At 41.8% G+C, this 6,445-nt stretch overlaps 1 pseudogene; it reads right to left on the bottom strand.

Moving 5' to 3' along the window:
* Window positions 1-663: 663 nt before the first annotated feature.
* LOC123486917 lies at window positions 664-1,330 on the bottom strand (annotated as a pseudogene).
* Between the last annotated feature and the right edge of the window lie 5,115 nt (window positions 1,331-6,445).

The raw sequence follows: 6,445 nt of genomic DNA, 5'->3' as shown, positions 1-6,445 counted from the left end.
CTAGTATCATTAAATGAAATTAACGACATTGAACAGCAATAGCCTAAACATTTCAGATTGTAAGGAATGTGCATTCAAAAATGATTTGGGATAGTCCGGTTGAATAACTGAGTACTCGATCTCAAGCAAAACAACGCAATGCTCACCATAAAAGTTTCCTGATCATTACCACAAAGTAACACATTAAGTTTCACTTTGTAACGAGTGCACTGCGTGGTGTTTTGTGAAATGGGTGTGACATCTTCGGCCGTTATTTTTTACAATGCAACGTTTAAAACTCGTAAACCTAAGTTCCATCGCTATCAGAAAACAAGGCCCTGATCAGTTAAAACATTTATTTTAGTTGACAATAGACACATCCAGATTTTTCAAGGCATATTGACAATTAAGAGTTAAGTTTGGTAACAACCTTTTTTGAAATGCTACATAGCCTAAATCAAATCCCCAAAATATAACGTTATCATCGTATCATCATAGAGCTAAGAAAGTACACACAACATAAAATACAGAACAAAAACCGCATATAAATAAGGAAAACCATTCAAAAATCTAATTCATATTCATATAGACCTATCTACAGCAAATAAAAAGTAGCCTTTTTCACAGTTATGATGTGAACATTTATGTGTTTTATTCACATGCTTTTTAGTTTAGTTTATGTGGTCACACACTTGAATGTGGTGAGGAGGAGTACGGGTCTATCGGTCTTGTTCAGACCCTGGAAAAAGAATGTATGCAACCTGAGGCTGTAAACTCGTCGCCGACCACGCGCCACAGTTACAGGGCACGACGTACCCCGGGTTCGTTGGTGAGGGGTGAGTGTGCTGGATGGGGCATAATCCCAAACTTCCAAATGGGCCAGTCTGGTATCCCAAAGATTGCGCGTAATACAAACCGTTGGCAGCCAGCACGTTGGGCATTTCTGATATCCTCTTGACAGCACCTGTGCTGAATTTACCAGGGTCAAGAAGCCAGTATGACCACGACGTCGGCGGCAAAATGGCTCTAGCTTTCTCTGCGGAAGCCAAAAGGGACTCCGTCGAAAATCCTTTCAAATGTTCTGCATCCCCGAGTAAGGGCAAACGGTCCTTTTTGAGCAAACTCTTGGGTTTGCGCCGGGGTCTGTACTTGTAGTTGGGGGTCTCTTGGCTTCATCAATGTATGGTTGCTTCTCTGATTCGGAAAGCAACTTCCAATCCACGCCAAGTCTTTTGCTGATTTCAGAGTTGTGCATTTTGGGATTCTCCAGTGACATATTTCGCCTCTGACCGCGAGACCACGCCATGAAAGCGTTCATTGGTCTCTTGATATGATCCAAAGGTTTTGCCATTTCAAGAGCACACGGTGAAATGCGCATTAACATCAAATAAAGTTATAAAGATCTATAGATGTAGATATAAAGGTGTAGGTATTTACCTCATCAACTGCTCATACTCCTTTGGTGTGATGGTGGAGATGTGGTTCAGGAGAGAAAACGTAGGCTATCCAAATTGGCTATAGGCTAATTAACATAGTTAAAAGAGAAGGTAAATACAAATGCCTTTGCGAGTTGAATCACTTGTGTATTTGTCAAGAAAATAAAGTTGTCTGCAATGCAAGCTCAATAATGTGGAGAGAATGGGAGCCAAACATAGCCAAGTTGAAAGGCATAGATGATGCTGGGCAGGTCCGCGCGCAACCTGATATCGTAGGACTGTCACACTCAGGCAAGCCAATCAGAGTGTAAAAAAGCAATGTAATCCCTTTCCTAAACGTTGAATCTATATGTAAAAAAAAAAATAGGGAAAGGAAAGTGCTCTCTTTTTTGTACCCTATTTTGCCAACCCTAGCGAGGTTTCCATCCAATTGGGGAAAGATTTTCATGCGAATATTCAAAAATCTGCATAAATACAATATGTGCGTGTTCCCACCAGAGATGGGTTTCCATCAAATTGACTTGTTGCAGATAAAAGTCTGTGCTTGATGGAGTAGTGAACATAAAAATTACTTTTGCAGTTAAATTCCCATGTACTGAATAAAAACACAAGTTAAATGGGTTTGCATCTCATTTTCAACTCTACTGATGGTTGTGTCACACATTTTTTTGCCATATATAGGGCAGGGTTATTCCTTAAATAGAGCGGCATGTTATATGGCAGTCACTGTGTGTGTGTGTGTGTGTGTATATGTGGTGAGTGTGGTGAAACGAATCAGGCGCAGGAGGGTAATCACCGAATACAGAGTTTATTCCTTCGTTGACACACAAATGCGCTCCAATAGTGATCAACGAAACAGGCACAGGGGAAACAAACATCCCTGGCAATTACACTGTAACGGAATCCAATAATACATAGGCACAGGGGGGGAAATCTACCCTGGCAACACAATGTTATGAGTAGCACCACTGCGCTACATACTCTCACAATTAACAATCACGCAGAGGGAACACTTATACATAGACTAATTAGGGGATTAGAACCAGGTGTGTGTGATTGACAAGACAATTGTGATGATGATGATTGGGGCAGCAGTGGTTAGTACTCCGGTGACGACGAACGCCGAAGCCTGCCCCAACAAGGAGGGGAGGTAGCCTCGGCCGAAGTCGTGACAATATATACACTACCAGTCAAAAGTTTGGACACACCTACTCATTCAATGATTTTTCTATATTTGTACAATTTTTTTTTACATTGTAGACAAATGATAGTCCCACTAAGCCCAAACCAGATGGGATGGCATGTCGCTGCAGAATGAAACTGATTGTCTCAAACGCATTAAGGAAAGAAATTCCACAAATTAACTTTTAAGAAGACACACCTGTTAATTGAAATTAATTCCAAGTGACTACCTCATGACGCTGGTTGAGAGAATGCCAAGAGTGTGCAAAGCTGTCATCAAGGCAAAGGGTGGCTATTTGAAGAATCTCAAATATAAAATATATTTAGATTTGTTTTACACTTTTTTGGTTACTATATGGTTCCATATGTGTTATTTCATAGTTTTGTTGTCTTCACTATTATTCTACAATGTAAAAAATAGTAAAAAAAAAAAAAAAAATCCTTGAATGAGTAGGTGTGTCCAAACTTTTGACTGGTAGCGTATATATACTGATCATAAATATAAATGCAACATGAAACAATTTCAAAGATTTTACTGAGTTACAGTTCATTTAAGGAAATCAGTCACTTTACATAAATTAGGCCCTAATCTATGGATTTCACATGACTGGGAATACAGATATGCATCTGTCGGTCACAGATACCTTTTTAAAAAAGGTAGGGGCGTGGATCAGAAAACCAGTCAGTATCTGGTGTGACCACCATTTGCCTCTCCTTTACATAGAGTTAATCAGGGTGTTGATTGTGGCCCGTGGAATGTTGTCCCACTCCTCTTCAATGGCTGTGAGAAGTTGCTGGATATTGTCGGGAACTGGAACACGCTGTCGTACACGTAGATCCAGACCATTTCAAACATGCTCAATGGTTGACTTGTCTGGTGAGTATGCAGGCATGGAGAACTGGGATATTTTCAGCTTCCAGGAATTGGGTACAGATCCTTGCGACATGGGGCCTTGCATTGTAATGCTGAAACATGAGGTGATGGCGGCAGATGTATGGCACGACAATTGGCCTCAGGATCTCAGTATAGTAAAGAGGCATTTTAAATGCCTCTTTACTATACTGAACAAAAATATAAACGCAACATGTAGTGTTGGTCCCATGTTTTTTGGGCTGAAATAAAAGATCCCAGAAAATGTTCCATACACACAAAAAGCTTATTTCTCTCAAATGTTGTGCACAAATTTGTTTACATCCCTGTTAGTGAGCATTTCTCCTTTGTCAAGGTAATCCATCCACCTGACAGGTGTGGCATATCAAGAAGCTGATTAAACATCATAATCATTACACAGGTGCACCTTTAGCTGGGGACAAAGGCCACTCTAAAATGTGCAGTTTTGTCACACAACACCACAGATAACTCAGGTCATGTCTTTTCAGGTAGCCTATCAAACCTAAACAATCATTACTTATGCCCACACTTTCACAGTTCTCAAACTGCCCTTAAAAGTTGACGGGTTCATAGAAATGCTTGCTTATGTGACGAGTACTAAGGATACGAAGAGGCAGGACGCAGAAATCAACAATGTAAAGGTTTACTTAACACTGAGCAAGAGAACAACAACACGCGAGTACACAACAAGACACTAACAATCACACACAACACTGAACAGTCCAGGGCTATATAGGGGTGATGATGAGGTGCAGGTGCAGGTGCGCTGGAGGTGATTAGGGTGAGTTGGGTTTCCATTCCGGTGTTGCCGAGGTGGTGCGCTCAGACCGGTGGCTCAGTAGACCGCGAATCAGAGCGCTGGAGGGGAGCAATGGGAGGAGACATGACAGCTTAACTGCACCCTCACTTGACTTAATATGTGTACAGTGAGGGAAAAAAGTATTTGATCCCCTGCTGATTTTGTATGTTTGCCCACTGACAAAGAAATGATCAGTCTATAATTTTAATGGTAGGTTTATTTGAACAGTGAGAGACAGAATAACAACAAAATAATCTAGAAAAACGCATGTCAAAAATGTTATAAATTGATTTGCATTTTAATGAGGGAAATAAGTATTTGACCCCCTCTCAATCAGAAAGATTTCTGGCTCCCAGGTGTCTTTTATACAGGTAACGAGCTGAGATTAGGAGCACACTCTAATCTCAGTTTGTTACCTGTATAAAAGACACCTGTCCACAGAAGCAATCAATCAGTCAGATTCCAAACTCTCCACCATGGCCAAGACCAAAGAGCTCTCCAAGGATGTCAGGGACAAGATTGTAGACCTACACAAGGCTGGAATGGGCTACAATACCATTGCCAAGCAGCTTGGTGAGAAGGTGATAACAGTTGGTGTGATTATTCGCAAATTGAAGAAACACAAAATAACTGTCAATCTCCCTCGGCCTGGGGCTCCATGCAAGATCTCACCTCGTGGAGTTGCAATGATTATGAGAACGGTGAGGAATCAGCCCAGAACTACACGGGAGGATCTTGTCAATGATCTCAAGGCAGCTGGGACCATAGTCACCAAGAAAACAATTGGTAACACACTACGCCGTGAAGGACTGAAATCCTGCAGCGCCCGCAAGGTCCCCCTGCTCAAGAAAGCACATATACATGTCCGTCTGAAGTTTGCCAATGAACATCTGAATGATTCAGAGGAGAACTCGGTGAAAGTGTTGTGGTCAGATGAGACCAAAATCAAGCTCTTTGGCATCAACTCAACGCGCCGTGTTTGGAGGAGGAGGAATGCTGCCTATGACCCCAAGAACACCATCCCCACCGTCGAAAATAGAGGTGGAAACATTATGCTTTGGGGGTGTTTTTCTGCTAAGGGGACAGGACAACTTCACCGCATCAAAGGGACGATGGACGGGGCCATGTACCGTCAAATCTTGGTTGAGAACCTCCTTCCCTCAGCCAGGGCATTGAAAATGGATCGTGGATGGGTATTCCAGCATGACAATGACAAAAAACCCACGGCCAAGGCAACAAAGGAGTGGCTCAAGAAGAAGCACATTAAGGTCCTGGAGTGGCCTAGCCAGTCTCCAGACCTTAATCCCATAGAAAATCTGTGGAGGGAGCTGAATGTTCGAGTTGCCAAACGTCAGGCTCGAAACCTTAATGACTTGGAGAAGATCTGCAAAGAGGAGTGGGACAAAATCCCTCCTGAGATGTGTGCAAACCTGGTGGCCAACTACAAGAAACGTCTGACCTCTGTGATTGCCAACAAGGGTTTTGCCACCAAGTACTAAGTCATGTTTTGCAGAGGGGTCAAATACTTATTTCCCTTATTAAAATGCAAATCAATTTATAACATTTTTTACATGCGTTTTTCTGGATTTTTTTGTTGTTATTCTGTCTCTCACTGTTCAAATAAACCTACCATTAAAATTATAGACTGATCATGTTTTTGTCTGTGGGCAAACGTACAAAATCAGCAGGGGATCCAATACTTTTTTCCCTCACTGGAAGTGTGTCTCACCTGACCCAGCCACCATTCTTATCCCAGTGTAATCAATAATAATCACATAAATAATTCAATAGTCCTTGATGATTCCATTGATTTTGAGCTGCTGTCACGCTCGTTGAAGGACGGGTCGGACCAAGGCGCAGCGTGATATGCATACATGTTTATTATAACGAATAAACACAATGACAAAACAACAAACTAAACGAAATGTGAAGTCCAAGGTAGACACAAACAACATACCTTACACGGAACAAGATCCCACAACTAACGAGTGCCAATAGGCTGCCTAAGTATGAACCCCAATCAGAGACAACGAGTGACAGCTGCCTCTGATTGGGAACCACACCGGCCAACATAGAACTACACATACTAGAACATAAACATAGATATACACCACATAGAAAATCACACCCTGACTCAACAAATAAGAGTCCCCTGAG

The sequence above is a fragment of the Coregonus clupeaformis genome, unplaced genomic scaffold (assembly GCF_020615455.1).
Source record: "Coregonus clupeaformis isolate EN_2021a unplaced genomic scaffold, ASM2061545v1 scaf1350, whole genome shotgun sequence".
NCBI classification, from domain to species: domain Eukaryota; kingdom Metazoa; phylum Chordata; class Actinopteri; order Salmoniformes; family Salmonidae; genus Coregonus; species Coregonus clupeaformis.
This window is presented reverse-complemented; position numbering and strand designations above follow the sequence as displayed.